Source organism: Callithrix jacchus, chromosome X, assembly GCF_049354715.1.
Source record: "Callithrix jacchus isolate 240 chromosome X, calJac240_pri, whole genome shotgun sequence".
NCBI lineage: Eukaryota > Metazoa > Chordata > Mammalia > Primates > Cebidae > Callithrix > Callithrix jacchus.
Genome location: NC_133524.1, coordinates 37,863,364 through 37,881,757, shown reverse-complemented (window position 1 = coordinate 37,881,757; position 18,394 = coordinate 37,863,364). Strand labels below are relative to the sequence as shown.

At 39.2% G+C, this 18,394-nt stretch overlaps 1 protein-coding gene and 1 non-coding gene across 4 annotated transcripts in view; one reads left to right on the top strand and one right to left on the bottom strand.

The window, feature by feature from the left end:
• LOC103790211 (lanC-like protein 3) overlaps positions 1 to 18,394 on the top strand; it is a 132,389-nt gene that overhangs the window by 101,145 nt on the left and 12,850 nt on the right. Inside the window, exons 3-4 of one of the 3 annotated variants that reach the window (XR_013531578.1) lie at positions 748 to 824; positions 4,321 to 4,425. The exons of 1 other annotated variant lie outside the window; for it this stretch is intronic. The gene's annotated coding sequence lies outside the window, so the exon portion shown is untranslated. Of the gene's footprint in view, positions 1 to 747; positions 825 to 4,320; positions 4,426 to 18,394 lie in introns of those variants that run through there. One more of the 3 variants, XR_013531577.1, reaches the window with a different exon arrangement.
• LOC118150703 (U4 spliceosomal RNA) lies at positions 14,576 to 14,716 on the bottom strand. The gene has a single exon (XR_004738860.1). It is a non-coding gene; the product is annotated as a U4 spliceosomal RNA (small nuclear RNA).

The window sequence follows — 18,394 nt, the reverse complement described above, 5'->3', positions numbered from 1 at the left end:
TAAATTAGCATTGAGTAAAATGGGTACCTTACTTGTGATATCTAGAGATACCATTGTATCACATAATATATGCAAAGTTTTAAAAATGCACTGTAAGTATGTTTTCCTCCCCCTTCCCTTTTTCTCTATCACCATACCAAGGAATCCAAAGAGATTCCCTAGGCCCCAATACTCCCTCATTGTGTACAGTTATTATCACTATTAAACAATGAGATAACTGAAGTCCTGGAAGATTAAGTGAGACATAATATCAAGTAACTTGTGCCTTTTAGTTTGGATTTTCTACTGTAATACTTCATGTCATGACCTCATTTAACAAAAATATATCTATTTACAACACACTAACCAATATTCTCCACTGTCTCCATAAAGCAAGCCACTGATGCTCAGGGAATACTCAAGATTAAATGTTAGCAGGCTACATTGTTGTTGTCCCACTCCTCTATGGAGATGAAAGTTTATCAGGAATAGTTTTTATTTAATACCAGTTCATAGTAGTTGCACATATTCTGATAATTGCATAATTTAATCAATATTTTAGAAGAAATTAAAACAATAGAGACAGTGGAAAACTTTGGAATGCTTTGGTGTGATTTCATAAAGGTGACACATGATTTTTTTTTTAAACTTTCTAGTTAACTATAGGGGAAGCAGTGTTAAAACCTTGTAAGTAATCTGAAAAAATATATACAAATGTAAATAAAATCCAGGTTATCTCCTAAGTATCTGAGTTATTTTTCTAATTAGAAAATTGATCACTGCTGGCACGATGGCTGAATAGGAAGAGCTCCAGTGTGCAACTCCCAGCGAGAGCAATGCAAAAGGTGGGTGATCTCTACATTTCCAACTGGTTCTTCTCACTGGGACTGGTTAGACAGTGGGTACAGCCCAAGGAAGGAAAGCTGAAGCAGGGTGGGGCATCGCCTCACCCAGGAAGCACAAGGGGTTGGGGAACTCCCTCTCCTAGCCAAGAGAAGCCATTAGGGACTTCTCTCAGCACTCTGGCCCAGACACTGTGCTTTTCTCATGGTCTTCACAACCTGCAGACCAGGAAATTCTCTCCGGTGCCCACAACACCAGAGCCTCAGGTTTCCGGCATAAATCTGGGCTGCCATTTGGGGAGACACTGAGCTAGCTGCAGTTTTTTTTCATACTGTTGCAGAGTATTCAGGAGACAACAGAGACCAATGGGTGAAACAGGAGGATTTTATTAAGGTGGCCACCAGCTCAGCAGATTAACATCCCAAGGCTGAGCCAAGGAGAAGGAAAATGGGGTACTATTTTTACACCCAGGATGATGTAGCAGCTGACAGGATTATAGAAGCCATAACAAAGAACAGTTAATTTGTAATGTGTTTTGTGATGCATATTACAATTGAAAAAATGCATTTTGAGAAACGCATTGTACATTCTCTGGGTGTTATCTTGCCCTGTGATCTTGCAGCTGGTCACCAAGAAATACGGGAGTCTTCAGATGCCTGGGGACTTTGCTGAGAATGTGGGGAGAACAGATAAGATAGGTTCTATGGGGAGTTAATTTTAAGCAGAGCTGGGGCTTAGGTTTTATATTAAACAGCACACAACATAGCAAAAGTTACTTAATTATATAGCAACTAGAAATTATAAGATTTTTGTTTTTACTATTATTGCTATTATTTAATTTCCTTCTTCAATACCCCCATGGTGCCTGAAAAGCGAGCAAGTCAAAATCATTCACTGCTCTAAAAAAGAGGGCTGAAGCCAGGGAGCTAAGTGATTTGGCTCAGCAGGTCCCATCCCCACAAAGACCAGCAAACTAAGATCCACTGGCTCAGCATAGCAGTCTGAGCTTGACCTGGGATGTTTGAGCTTGGTGGGGGGAGGGGCATCAGCCATTGCTGAGACACTGGTAGACAGTTTTAACTTTGCCTATGTAAAGAAAGTTGCCAGGAAGTTTATAGAGTGACTGGGTGGAGCCCACAGCAGCTCAGCAAGGCCTCTGCAGGCAGACTATGTCACTAGGCTCACTCCTCACTGGGCACGGTATCTCTGAAAAAGGCAGCAGCCCATCAAGTACTTATAAATAAAGCCCCCACCTTCCTGGCACAGAGTACCTGGGAAAACGGGAGGTTGTTGGTACAGCTTCAGCAGACTTAAACGTCTCTGCCTGGCAGCTCTGAAGAGAGCAGCACATCTCCCAGAACAGCGATTGGGCTCTCATAAGGCTCAGACTGCCTCCTGAAGCAGCTCCCTGACCCCCATGTATCCTGACTGGGAGACATTTCCCAGAAGAGGCTGAGAGATACCTTAACAAAGGAGCCATGGCTAGCATCTGGCAGGTATCCTTCTGGGACGAATCTACCAGAGGAATAAATAGGCAGCAATCCTTGCTGTTCTGCAGTTGATTCCTAGGCAAGCAGTGTCTGGAGTGGACCTCCAGCAGAACAGCAGCAGAGGTGCCTGTTAGAAGGAAAACTAACACAGAGAAAAAGTTTCAACATCAATAGACAGGATATCCACTCAGAGACTCCATTCAAAGGTCACCAGCTTCAAAGACCAAAGGTAGATAAATCTATGAAGGTGGGAAGAAACCAGCACAAAAAGGCTGGAAATTCAAAAAACCAGAATGCCTCTTCTCCGAGGGATTATAATTCACCAGCAAGGGAACAAGACTGGATGGAAAATAAGTTTGATGAATTAAAAGCAGGCTTCAGAAGGTGGGTAAAAACAAACTTCTCTGGACTAAAGGAGCATGTTCTTACCCAATGCAAGGAAGCTAAGAACCTTGAAAAAGGGTTATATGAAATGCTAACTAGAATAATCAGTGTAGAAAAGAACATACATGACCTGAGGGAACTGAAAAACACAGTGCAAGAACTTCATGAAGCACGCATAAGTTTCAATAGCCAAATTGATCAAGTGGGAAAAAGGATATCAGAGATTGAAGATCAACTCAATGGAATAAAGTGAGAAGACAAGATTAGGGAAAAAAGAGTGAAAATAAATAAATAAAGCCTCAAAGAAATATGGGATAATATGAAAAAGCAAATCTATGTTTGATTTAAAGTGATGGGGAGAATGAAACCAAGTTGGAAAACACTCTTTGGGATATTATTCAGGAGAACTTCCCGAACCTAGGAAGGTAGGCCAACATTCAAATTCAGGACATACAGAGACCACCACAAAGATACTCCTCTAGAAGAACAACCCCAAGACACATCATCAAAAGCACCAGGGTTGAAATGAAGGAAAAAATGCTAAGAGCAGCCAGAGAGAAAGGTTGGGTTAGCCAGAAAGGGATGCCCATTAGACACACAGTGGATCTTTTTATTTATTTATTTAATTTTTTTATTTTTTTTTAAATTTTTTATTGGATTTTAGGTTTTGGGGTACATGAGCAGAGCATGCAAGACAGTTGCATAGGTACACACATGGCAGTGTGCTTTCTTTTCTTCTCCCCTTCACCCACATTTGGCATTTCTCCCCAGGCTATCCCTCCCCACCTCCCCCTCCCACTGGCCCTCCCCTTTTCCCCCCAATAGACCCCAGTGTTTAGTACTCCCCTTTCTGTGTCCATGTGTTCTCATTTTTCATCACCCACCTATGAGTGAGAATATGCAGTGTTTCATTTTCTGTTCTTGTGTCAGTTTGCTGAGGATGATGTTTTCCAGATTCATCCATGTCCCTACAAACGACACGAACTCATCATTTCTGATTGCTGCATAATATTCCATGGTGTATATGTGCCACATTTTTCCAATCCAGTCTATTATCAATGGGCATTTGGGTTGATTCCAGGTCTTTGCTATTGTAAACAGTGCTGCAATGAACATTCGTGTACATGTGTCCTTATAGTAGAACGATTTATAGTCTTTTGGCTATATACCCAGTAATGGGATTGCTGGGTCAAATGGAATTTCTATTTCTAAGGCCTTGAGGAATCGCCACACTGTCTTCCACAATGGTTGAACTAATTTACACTCCCACCAACAGTGTAAAAGTGTTCCTTTTTCTCCACATCCTCTCCAGCATCTGTTGTCTCCAGATTTTTTAATGATCACCATTCTAACTGGCGTGAGATGGTATCTCAATGTGGTTTTGATTTGCATCTCTCTGATGACCAGTGACGATGAGCATTTTTTCATATGATTGTTGGCCTCATATATGTCTTCTTTCGTAAAGTATCTGTTCATATCCTTTGCCCACTTTTGAATGGGCTTGTTTGTTTTTTTCCTGTAAATCTGTTTGAGTTCTTTGTAAATTCTGGATATCAGCCCTTTGTCAGATGGGTAGACTGCGAAAATTTTTTCCCCATTCTGTTGGTTGCCGATCTTTTGACAGAAACCATAGAAGCCAGAAAAGAGTGTGGGCCAACTTTCAACATCCATAAAGAAAACGATTTTCAACCCAGAATTTCATATCCAGCCAAACGGAGCTTCATAAGTGGAGAAGTAAAATCCTTTACAGACAAGCAACTGCTGGGAGTCCTGTGATGTCAACCATCTATGGGTCTCTCAACTGTGGATACCAGCACCTGTTATGGTGGAGGTAGTAGAGGGTGCAATGGACTCTGTGAGTGCCCTTAGCTTTGGTGGTTTAATGCTCTACACTTGTGCTTATTGGCCTCATGGCAGGAGGTGGTGCTTTCTAAAAGCATCAGCTATAGTAAGGTGGAGAGGGACTGGTTGTGGGCAGGGCCCTAGAACTACCAAAATTATATGCCTTTGTCTTTGGCTGCCACAGTGGACAGAGACGAACCATAAGGTGGGGGCAGGGCTAGGCATGTCAGAGCTCAGACTTTCCTTGAGCAGATCTTGCTGCAGGTGCTATGGGGAATGGGGTAAGAATTCCCAAGTCACAGGAGTTGTATAATGAGGAGGAGGATGGCTGCCTCTGCTCAGTCATGCAGGTTGTCAAGTAAGTTAAAGAAAGTTTGCAGTCACAAGCCTCAGCCAGCTCTCATGCAAACTGAAGGGACAGGTTCAACCCCACCATGTCCCACTACCCCCAACAGCTCTGATTCTGTTTTCAAGTAGAGGGCAAGAGGGGCTTGAAAACTTGCCTACCTTAAAAGACCTCTTGAAGGAAGCACTAAACATGGAAAGAAACAATCAGTACCATTCACTGAAAAAACATACCAAATTGTAAAGACAATCAACAATATGAAGAAACTGCATCAACTAATGGGCAAAACAACCAGCTAGGATCAAATTCACACATAACAATATTAACCTTAAATATAAATGGGCTAAATGCCCCAATTAAAAGATAGAGACTGGCAAATTGGATAAAGAGTCAAGATCCATTGGTGTGCTGTGTTCAGCAGCTGAATCTTACTTGTAAAGACACACATAGGCTGAAAATAAAGGGATGGAGGAAGATTTAGGAAGCAAATGGAGAGCAAAAATAAATAAAAAGCAGGGATAACAATCCTGATTTTTGATAAAACAGACTTTTTACCAACAAAGATTTAAAAAGATGAAGAGCATTACATAATGGTAAAGAGATCGATGCAACAAGAAGACCTAATTGTCCTAAATATATATGCACACAATACAGGAACACCCAGATACATAAAGCAAGTTCTTAGACACATACAAAGAGAATGAGACTCCCACACAATAATTGTGGGAGTCTTTAACACTGCACTGTCAATATTAGACAGATCAACCAGACGGAAAATTAACAAGGATATCCAGGACTTGAACTCAGGTCTGGACCAAGCAGACCTAATAGACATCTACAGAACTCTCCACCCAAAATCCACAAAATATACTTTCTTCTCAGCACCACATTGAACTTATTCTAAAATCAACCACATAATTAGAAGTAAAACACTCCTCAGCAAATGCAAAAAAATGGAAATCATAACAGTCTCTCAGACCACAGTGCAATCAAATGAGAACTCAGGATTAAGAAACTCACTCAAAACCACACAACTACATGGAAAGTGAAAAACCTGCTCCTGAATGACTACTGGATAAATAATGAATTGAAGGCAGAAATGAAGATATTATTTGAAACCAATGAGAATGAAGACACAACATACCAGAATCTCTGGGACACATTTAAAGCAGTGTGTAGAGGGAAATTTATAGCAATAAATGCCCACAAGAGAAATGAGCAAAGATCAAAAATTGACACCATAATGTCACAAAAGAACTAGAGGAGCAAGAACAGACAAATTCAAAAGCTAGCAGAAGACAAGACATAACTACACAGAACTGAAGGAGATAGAGACACAAAAAACCCTTCAAAAAATCAATGAATCCAGGATCTGGTTTTTTGAAAAGATCAACAAAACAGATAGACCACTAGCCAGACTAATAAAGAAGAAGAGAGAGAAGAATCAAATAGATGCAATAAAAAATGATAAAGAGGATATCACCACCATTTCCACAGAAATACAACGTACCATCAGAGAATACTGATAAACACCTCTATGCAAACAAACTGGAAAATCTAGAAGAAATGGATAAATTCCTGGACACCTATAGCTTCCCAAGACTAAACCAGGAAGAAGTTGCATTCTTGAATAAGCCAATAACAAGGTCTGAAATTGAGGCAGCAATTAATAGCCTACCAACCAAAAAAAGTCCAGGACCAGACAGGTTCACAGCCAGAGTCTACCAGAGGTACAAAGAGAAGCTGATACCATTCCTTCTGAAACTATTTCAAACAAAAAAAAAGAGACAATATTCCATAACTCATTTTATTAGGCTAACATCATCCTGATACCAAAACCTGGCAGAGACACAACTAAAAAAGAAAATATCAAGTCAATATCCATGACAAACATTGATGCAAAAATCCTCAATAAAATACTGGCAAGCCAAATCCAACAGCACATCAAAAAGCTTATCCATCACGATCAAGTCAGTTCTTCCCTGGGATGCAAGGCTGGTTCAACTTACACAAATATATAAATGTAATCTATCACAGAAACAGAATCAAACACAAAAAACACATGATCATCTCAATAGACACAGAGAAAGCCTTTGACAAAATTCAACAGTCTTTTATGCTAAAAACTCTCAATAGACTAGAAATGGATGGAATGTATCTCAAAATAAGAACTATTTATGACAAACCTACAGCCAATATCATACTGCATGGGCAAAAACTGGAAGCATTCCCTTTGAAAACTGGCACTAGACAAGAGTGCCCTCTCTCACCATTCCTATTCAACATGGTATTGGAAGTTCTAGCTAGAGCAATTTGGCAAGAAAAAGAAATAAAGGGTATTCAATAAGGAAAAGAGGAAGTCAAACAGTCTCTATTTGCAGACGACATGATTGTATAGTTAGAAGACCTCATTGTCTCAACCCAAAATCTCCTTAAGCTGATAAGCAACTTCAGCAAAGTGTCAGGATACAAAATCAATGTGCAAAAATTATAAGCATTCTTATACACCAATAATAGACAGAGAGCCAAATCTGAATGAACTCCCATTCACAGTTGCTACAAAGAAAATAAAATACCTAGTAAAACAACTAACAAAGGATGGGAAGGACCTCTTCAAGGAGAGCTATAAACCACTGCACAAGGAAGTAAGAGAGGACACAAACAGATGGAAAAATGTTCCATGCTCATGGTTAGGAAGAATCAATATTGTGAAAATAGCCATACTGCCCAAAGTAATTTATAAATTCAATGTTATCCCCATCAAGCTACCATTGACCTTCTTCAAAGAATTGGAAAAAAAACACCTCGAATTTCATATGGAACAAAAAAAAAGCCACATAGCCAAGACAATCTTAAGGGAAAAGAAAAAAGCTGGAGGCATCAGGCTACCTGACTTCAAATCATACTACAAGGCTCCAGCAAGCAAAACAGCATGGTACTGGTACAAAACAGATGTAGACCAACAGAACAGAACAGAGGCCTCAGAAGTAATGCCACACATTTACAACCATCTGATCTTTGACAAACCTGACACAAATAAGCAATGGGGAAAGGATTCTCTATTTAATAAATGATGTTGGGAAAACTGGCTAGCTATATGCAGAAAGCTGAAACTGGATCCCTTCCTTACACCTTATATAAAAATTAACTCCAGATGGATTAAAGATTTAAATGTAAGTTCTAATAGCATAAAAAGTGTAGAAGAAAACATTCGCAACATCATTCAGGACATGTGCATGGGCAAGGACTTCATGACTAAAACACCAAAAGCAATGGCAACAAAAGCCAAAATAGACAAATGGAATCTAATTAAACTAAATAGAATGGCAATTATTAAAATGGAATAATTAAATAAATGGAATCTAATTAAACTAAATAGAATGGCAATTATTAAAAATCAGGAGACAGCAGGAAAATGAGGACCCAAGATGGCAGTTTAGGAGCAGCTCAGGATTGCAGCTCCCAGTGAAAGCACAGAGGGTGAGTGGATGCCGGATTTCCAGACAGATATTTACTGCCCACAGACCAGGAGATTCCCAGGCGGAGGAGCCCCACAGGTCGCCAGCACAGCTATTTTGGCTGGCACGGCTATTTTGCTGGTGCCCAAGTGTGGCAGTTCTTCGTACAAAATACACTGGTCTGGTTGCCCTTTTAAGATGGTGATTGGAGCTCTGGGAAGGCAGAGTCGCCCACTCATCTGATTAAACAGGGAGCCAGGCCAGGAGATTCCTGGGCAGCGCTGTTGTTTCAGCCGGCGCAGTGGGTCACAGCATGTGAAATCACACAGATCCTGGCACTTTTTCAACAGGCGACTGGAACACCTGGGAGAGAGTCAGCTGTTCAACTTGAAAAAAAAAAGGCTCTGAGGCAGGAAGCAAGGTTATCAGGCTTGGTGGGTCCCACCCCCACCCCCCCCAAAATAAAAAAAACTGCAATTGGAAATGCCCTGGGTTGAGAGTTTCACAGCAAGCACAGCTGAACCCCAAATTGTCCAGCTCTGTGGGGGAGGGGTGTCTGCCATTACCAAGGCACTCCACCCGTATGGAGGTAGTCTGCCATTGCTGAGGCAGCCCACCATTACCGAGGCAACCCGCCACTACAGAGAGAGTCCACCATTACAAGGTGGGCAACCATTGCCAAGGCAGTTCTAACCCATATAAACAGGACTACAGGGAAATTCATGTGGCAGTAGGGCAGAGCCCACAGCAGCTCAGCAAACCCTCTGCAGGCAGACAGTGACCAGGCTGCCTCCTTGCTGGGCAGGGCAGCCCTGGATAAAAAAAGGTAGCAGCACAATGGAAACTCAGAAATAAAGCCCTAACTCCCCAGGATAGAGCACCTGGGGGGAAAAAAATAGGGGTTTATGAGTTCTGCTGCAGCAGACTTAAATGTACCTGCCCAGCAGCTCTGAACAACAGAGCTCACAGCTCAGCACTTGTGCTCCTATAAAGGACAGACTATCTCCTCAAGCAGCTCCTTGACCCCCATATATCCAAAGAGTCACCTCACAAAGGACTGATCAGACTGACATTTGGCGGGCATCATTCTGGGACAAAGACAGCAGAAGAAGAAACTGGTAGCAACCCTTACAGTTCTGCAGCTGCTGCAGGTGATCCCCAGGCAAGCAGAGCCTGGAGTGGACCTCAGCAGTCCTACAGCAGAGGGGCCAGTCTGTTAGAAGGAAAACTAAGAACAGAAATAACTTCATCATCAACTGGATGTCCACTCAGACCCAATCTGAAAATCAGCAACTACAAAGACAACAGGTGGATAAATCCACAAAGATGGGAAGAAACCAGCACAAAAGGGAGGAAAACACCCGAAACCAGAAAACCTCTCCTCCTACAAGGGATCACAACTCCTCACCAGTAAGGGAACAAGGCTGGATGGAGAATGAGTGTGATGAAATGGCATAATCAGACTTCAGAGGGTGAGTAATGAGAAAATTCTGTGAGCTAAAAGAACATGTTCTAACCCAATGAAAAGAAACTAAGAACCTTGAGAAAAGATTTGATGAAATGCTAATGAGAATGGACAACTTAGAGAGGAATTTGAGTGAATTGATGGAGCTGAAAAACACAACACAAGAACTTCATGAAGCATGCATAAGTTTCAACAGCTGAATTGACCAAGCAGAAAAGAGGATATCAGAGGTTGAAGATCAACTAAATGAAATAAAATGAGAAGGCAAGATTAGAGAAAAAAGCACAAAAAATGAACAAAGTCTCCAAGAAATATGGGACTATGTGAAGAGACCTAATCTACGTTTGATAGGTGTACCTGAATGTGACGAAGAGAATGAATCCAAGCTGGAAAATACTCTTCAGGATATTATCCAGGAAAACTTCCCCAACCTAGCAAGGCAGGCCAATATTCAAGTCCAGGAAATAGAAGGAACACCACAAAGATATTCCTCAATAAGAGCAACCCCAAGGCACATAATTGTCAGATTCACCAGGGTTAAAATGAAGGAGAAAATGCTAAGGGCAGCCAGAGAGAAAGGTCAGGTTACCCACAAAGGGAAGCCCATCAGTCTTACAGCAGATCTCTCAGCAGAAACCCTACAAGCCAGAAGAGAGTGGGGGCCAATATTCAACATCCTTAAAGAAAAGAACTTTCAACCCATAATTTCATATCCAGCCAAACTAAGCTTCACAAGTGAAGGAAAAATAAAATCCTTTGCGAACAAGCAAGTACTCAGAGATTTTGTCACTACTAGGCCTGCTTTACAAGAGCTCCTGAAAGAGGCACTACACATAGAAAGGAACAACCAGTACCAGCCACTCCAAAAACATACTAAATGCTAAACAGCATCAACAAAATGAAGAATCTGCATCAACTAACAGGCAAAACAGTCAGCTAGCACCAAAATGGCAGGATCAAATTAACACATAACAATATTAACCCTAAATGTAAATGGGGTAAATGCACCAATAAAAAGACACAGACTGGCAAATTGGATAAAAAGCCAAAACCCATCAGTGTGCTGTATCCAGGAAACCCACCTCACATGCATGGATACACAAAGGCTCAAAATAAAGGGATGGAGGAAGAGTTACCAAGCAAATGGAGAACAAAGAAAAGCAGGAGTTGCAATTCTCGTCTCTGATAAAATAGACTTTAAAGCAACAAGGATCAAAAGAGACAAAGAAGGACATTACATAATGGTACATGTACCCCAGAACCTAAAATGCAAATATATATATAAAATAACAAAGAGCATAATTGGATTGTTTGTAACTCGAATGATAAATGCATGATGGGATGGATAACCGAATCTCCATGGTATGATTATCATGCATTGCATACCTGCATCAAAATATCTCATGTACTCCATAAATGTATACATCTGTTATATACCCACAAACATTAGAAAGTAAAAAAGGAAAAAAAAAGTACTTATTTTATTGCCACCCAAAGGAACCATCTCTAAATGCCATAATATTTGGGATTAGGGTTTCAACATATGAATGTGGAGAGGCACTAACATTCAGTTTTCCAAGTTATATTTCTATTAACCCTGTGTGAAATAGAGCTGTCATTACTCCTTCTCTTCCTGAACACTTGGGTGTTTTCCAAATGTTTAACTTTTACATGTTTTGTCAGTGTTTAACATCTGTTCTGATATATTGGGACTATCCAACTAACATAACACTGATTTTGTACTATCACCTTATCTCTATTTACTAAAGAGAGACACCATTGTGGCCTTGTTCAAATTGTACAGGCCTTCCTACTATTTAAGGAATGTCAGCTAGTGATTTTGTAAGAAAATATTAAATTATTTTGATGCTTGTTAATTTGAATATTCCCAGCTTCAGGAAGTATTGCCAGAAGATGGCATAAATGTACTACATTGGAAAGTAAATAAATATTTAGATACATTTCTGGTTAAGTAGTACAGAGAGTGCTTTGTAATATACAATCCAGTTTCGATTTTTCTACTCCACTTATATTCTGAAAGACTTTTGCACGCTAGAAACTAGATTTTTGTAGAACTCAAGCATGTTCATCTACATTAAAGCCAACAAATACAAGAATTTTTAAGAGGCAAAGATTTAACTTTAAGTCTAGAGATGAGAATCTGCAAACAATAAAATCCTTATTTTCAAAATGAAATACCTATTTTTTTCTTGCTGCTTTAAAATAAATGTTGGTAAATATTATTAAGATTTATTGAGTAACTAATAACACTGCCTTTCCATAGTAATTTATTATAAGTACTTTATCATGTTCAAGAGATATGTAAATCTATGCAATGCCATTTATAAATGTCTTAGGTTGACAGGATTATTTAGTACCTGCTTAAAACATGAAAAAGGTAAAAACAAGCCTCCTAATAATTGAATCAAATAAATATGTGTTCTCATTAATCAAGTTTCTTAAATATTTTCTAAAATGTTACCTGAAATTAAAATGCAACTGGCATTTCTTATTCAGTTTGGACCCCAAATAGGAATAGAACAAATCTGTAGCACTCAATCTGGAGTACTAATCATGAAATTGAATTGTTAGGTACTGTGATGGCAATTTCCCAAGAATAACCTGTCATCAAAGCCTAGAAAATACTGTTATTAATTTAATCAGATTCCAAGTAAGCTTATGACATATGTTTTTTATAACCTTTCAAAGTTACTTACTCATACTAAAACTGTCTTAAAAACAGATGTCATCTATCATTGGAAAACTGGAAATTTCTATCCATATGTGGCATTTTTGTCCCATCTGAACTTTTAATAAAAATTTGATCTAAATTCTGCCATTACAGATCCATGGAATATAATAACCACTTCTAGAAGCTGAGATGTGGAGAAATTTTTTTACTGATCTCTCCTGAGGTAAAGTCTCAAGTGACTTATAATAATTATAATAATCTCAGTGAGCTCTAACAGTGTTATCCTTATCCTGACTATATCATTATATATGCATTATCGTTTGTTTATCACCATAGATTCTGTCTCCCAGACTGGACCATAAGCTCCTTAAAGTAATATATCTTTGATTTCATTTTAGCAGTAATAAATACTACCTCCTTTTGGTGTAAACCCCTGTGTAAATGTTGCAGATGTACTAATCACACAATGACTCAATGTATTCCTTTCCTGAAAATCATGATTTTCAGATAAATTTATTATAATAGGGGCTGGAAAGATATTGCAAAGTTCCTTTATATAAATGACTAAAATACTACTGTATAGTAAGTAACATTAGTAGTTAGTAGTAACTAACATCAGCAATTAATTATCTCTGCCTTTTTAAAAATTTTGTTGAAAATGGTTTGACTCTAATTGAATAGCAGACACCAGCACAAGTAGATCTTTCTGTGTCAGAATTTAAAATATCAACAGTTACTTTCTAGAGTGAGGTAGAACCTAATACAAAAACACCAACTATCAATCAATGACTTTACACTTCACTAATCCTACATGATGTGGTAAAAATGATGAACAGGGCCATACTTGGAGGAGGATTAGGGTAGAGGAAATGCCCCAAAGATCAGGTTGGCAGGTGCCAAAGCATTCAACCATCCAAATTACCAAGACTTTCTTGAATGTCTGCAATATAAAATACATCTTGAGAGGTGCTAGATAAAAATAAATATGGGATGTGATGTTACCTGCCCTCAAGAGCTTATCATTAAAATGGAAATAAAACTCTCCCTGGTAAGAACACAACCAGTCTCATGCAGAAACAAAAAGAGAACTCTCTTACAATAATTTTAAACAAGTACTATGAAGTATAATGCAAGGTTCTTAAAATGGAATTTCCTGAAAGAAGAAATGAAAATAATTATATCTTATTTACATTTATTAAATTATTAAAGGATAGCAATTCAATTGGAATATTGCCCCATTGCAATACAGGTTTTTGAATCTTTGTAATTAATGGATCTTTATAATAAATATGAATGCCTGCTGATAGCATTAAATGAAAGCCACATGGGAAATTTTTAAATTGCTGGGTAAAGGGGCCAACACTTAAATGTATTGATTAATCTCAAAATGAAAAGTAACTCCTTGTTAAATGCCTTCAGATATGGTACAGGAAAGAAAATTAAAATCAGCTATATGCATTTTTGCCAAAAATAATATAATACCTAATCTCTTAGTATATTATTTTGTGGAAAGCACAGGTGACAAAGAAACATAGGAATGCAATCAGCAAAATCTAATGTATAGAAAATGTTCCAAGATAAATGGTCAAAGTTCTTCAATTAATAAATTGAAGAATGAAAGTGAGAGAGGGAACCTACAAAAGAGTGTTGTAGAGATATTAAATAAAAGAAATCCAACCAAACTGTGGAAATTTGATTAGTGGCTAAATATTTGATGGTATACAGTAATTATTATTATTTGAGATTATAATGATATTGTGGTTATGTTTTTAAAAATGATAGTCTGTTAAAGATATACTCTAAAGTATTCACAGAAGAAATTTTAGATGTCTGATGTTTGTTTCAAGATGATTACAAAGTTGGAGAAATAGATAAAGCAATATTGGCCATTTAGTGAAGCTATTTGATGGAAATATTAATGTTCATTATGCTATTATATCTACTCTGGCATATGTTTAAAATGTCTGCAATAAAAGAGGTTAAAAATTACTCATATTAGTATGCATTTAAAATGCAATTTTATTAGGAAGAAAACCCTCTGGCTATATTTCTTTCTTTTTCCTTTTTTTAATTCAGTCTCTGTAGAGACTGTCAAAAATTGCCAATGCTGACTATATTTCAAGTCATCATGGTGGGGTATAGGGAAAAGTTTTCAATTAACAATAATTACGCCTTGGATAAACCTCATTGGCTACAATACTGCCACTGTGCAAAGCCTCTGGCTATATTTCTAATTTCTAGTATATCTGCATATATAGCCACAAATAAATACTGCCACTGTGTAAAGCCTCTGGCTATATTTCTAATTTCAAGGATATCTGCCTATATAGCCACAAATAGAATATAAAGATAAGAAAAGTGAAACAGGAAAAGGATGTGGTCCTCATTATATCTGAGTATTTCATGGGAGAGAGCTATTTTATATTTTTAACTTTAGAAATAATGTATAGTAAAAAAAATTGCAGGATTGCTGGCAAGATGGCTGAATAGGAACTATTCCAGTGTGCAGCCCCCAGTGAGAGTGATGCAGAAAGCTGGTGATTTTCACATTTCTAACTGAGGTACCTGGTTCATCTCATTGGGACTGGTTAGACCAAGGAGGGTGAGCCAAAGCAGGGCGGGGAATCACCTCACCCAGGAAGCACAAGGGGCCAGGGAACTCCACTCCTAGCCAAGGGAAGCAATTAGGGACTTTTCACAGCACTCTGGCACTCTGGCCCAGATACTTTGCATATCCCACAGTCTTTACAACCCACAGACCAGGAGATTCCCTCCAGTGCCTACAAGACCAGCATCCCGAGTTTCCAGCAGAAAACTGGGCAGCCATTTGGGAAGACACTGAGCTAGCCACAGCAGTTTTTTTTCATACCCCAGTGGTACCTAGAATATGGGTGAGACAGAACTGTTCACTCCCCTGATAAAGGGAGCAGAAGCCAGGGAGGCAAGTGATCTGGCTTGGTGGGTCCCACCCCTACAAAGATCAGCAAGCTAAGATCCACTGACTTGAAATTCTCACAAGCAGCATGGCAGTCTGAGCTTGACCTGGGACATTTGAGCTCAGTGGGGGTAGGGGTCTCCACAATTGCTGAGGCTCAAGTAGGTGATTTTAGCCTCATCCGGAAAGTTTACATAGCGATGGTGTGGTGCCCACAGCAAGTCAGCAATGCCTCTGTAGGCAGACTGTGTCACTAGGCTGCCTCATCACTGGGCAGGGCATCTCTGCAAAAAGGTAGCAGCCCATCAGGGACTTACAAATAATGCCCCAATCTTCCTGGGACAGAGTACTTGGAAAAGGGGTTGGTTGTGGGTACAACTTCAGCAGACTTAAATATCCCTGTCTGACAGATCTGAAGAGAGCAGTGGGTCTCCCAGCATGGTGTCTGAGCTCTGATAAGGGACAGACTGCCTTCTGAAGTGGCTCTGTAACCCCTGTGTTTCCTGACTGGGAGACACCTCCCTGTACAGGCTGACAGAGACCTCTTACAGGAGACCTCTGGCTGGCATCTGGTGGGTAGCCCTCTGGGATGAAGCTACCAGAGGAATAAACAGGCAGCAATCTTTGCTGTTCTGCAGGTGATTCCCAGGCAAGCACTGTCTGGAGTGGACCTCCAGCAAACTCCAGCAGACCTGCAGCAGAGGCATCTGACTGTTTGGAAGGAAAACTAACAAACAGAAATAAATAGTTTCAACATCAACAAAAAGGATATCTACTCAGAGACTGCATGCAGAGGTCACCAACTTCAAAGACCAATGGTAGATAAACCCATTAAGATGGGAAGAAACCAGTGCAAAAAGGCTGAAAATTCAAAAAGCAAGAACACCTCTTCTCCTTTAAGGGATTACAACTCCCCATCAGCAAGGGAATAAAACTAGATGGGGAATGAGTTTGATGAATTGACAGAAGCAGACTTCAGAAGGTGGGTAGTAACAAACTTCTCGGAGCTAAAGGAACATGTTCTAACCCAATGCAAGGAAGCTAAGAACCTTGAAAAAGGGTTAGATGAAATGCTAACTAGAATAACCAGTGTAGAGAAGAACATAAACGACCTGATGGAGCTGTAAACACAGCACAAGAACTTTGTGAAGCATACACAAGTTTCAATAGCTGAATCGACCAAGTGGAAGAAGAGATATCAGAGACTGAGGATCAACTCAATGAAATAAAGTGAGAAGACAAGATTAAAGAAAAAAAAGTGAAAAGAAATGCACAAAGCCTCCAAGAAATAGGAGATTATGTGAAAAGACCAAATCTCTGTTTGATCACTGTGCCTGAAAGTAATGGGGAGAATGAAACCAAGTTGGAAAGCACTCTTCAGACTATTATCCAGGAGAACTTCCCCAACCTAGCAAGACAGGCCAACATTCAAATTCAGGAAATACAGAGACCACCACAAAGATACTTCTTGAGAAGAGCAACCCCAAGACACATAATTGTCATATTCATCAGGGTTGAAATAAAGGAAAAAATGCTAAGGGAAACCAGAGACAAAGGTTGTGTTACCCATAAAAAAAGCCCCTCAGGCTCACAGCAGATCTCTTGGCAGAAACTCTACAAGCCAGAAGAGAGTACAGGCCAATATTCAACATCCTTAAAAAAAAAAAAAAAAAAAAAACAGAATTTTCAACCCAGAATTTAATATTCAGCTAACCTATGATTCATCAGCAAAAGAGAAATAAATTCCTTTACAGAAAAGCAACTGCTGAAATATTTTGTCACCACTAGGCCTCCCTTACAAGACCTTCTGAAGGAAACACTAAACATGGAAAGGAATAACCAGTACCAGCCACTGCAAAAACGTACCAAATCATAAAGACCATTGACACTATGAAGAAACTGCATTAACTAGCAGGCAAAACAACCAGCTAGCATGATAATTGCAGGATGAAATTCACACATAACATTAACCCTAAATGTAAAATGGGCTAAATTCCCCAACTAAAAAACACAGAGTGGCAAACTGGATAAAGAGTCAAGACCTATTGGTGTGCTGTATTCAGGAGACCCATCTCATGTGCAAAGACACATATAGGCTCAAAATAAAGAGATGGAGGAAGATTTACCAAGCAAATGGAAAGCAAAAAAAGCAGAGTTTGCAATTCTAGTCTCTGATAAAACAGGCTTTAAATCAACAAAGATCAAAAGAGACAAAGAAGGGCATCACCTAATGGTAAAGGGAACAATGCAACAAGAAAAATGAACTATCCTAAATATATATGCACACAATACAGGAACACCCAGATACATAAAGCAAGTTGTTAATGACCTACAAACAGGAGACTCCCACACAATAATTGTGGGAGTCTTTAACACTGCACTGTCAATATTAGACAGTTCAACCAGATGGAAAATTAACAAGGATATCCAGGACTTGAACTCAGATCTGGACCAAATGGACCTAATAGACATCTACAGAACTCTCCACCCCAAATCCACAGAATATACATTCTTCTCAGCACCACATCGAACTTATTCTAAAATCAGCCACATAATTAGAAGTAAAACAATCCTCAACAAATGCAAAAGAAAGTAAATCATAACATTCTCTCAGACCACAGTGCAATCAAATGAGAACTCAGGATTAAGAAACTTACTCAAAATCAGACAACTACATGGAAACTGAAAAACCTGCTCCTGAATGACTACTGGATAAAAAATGAAATGAAGCAGAAATAAAGATGTCACATGCAACCAATGAGAGTGAAGGCACAACATACCAGAATCTCTGGGACACATTTGAAGCAGTGTGTACAGGGAAATTTATAGCACTAAATATCCACAGGAGAAATGAGGAAAGATAAAAAATTGACATCCTAATGTCACAATTAAACTAGAAGAGTAAGATCAAACAAATTTAAAAGCTAGTAGAAGACAAGAAATAACTAAGATCAGAGCAG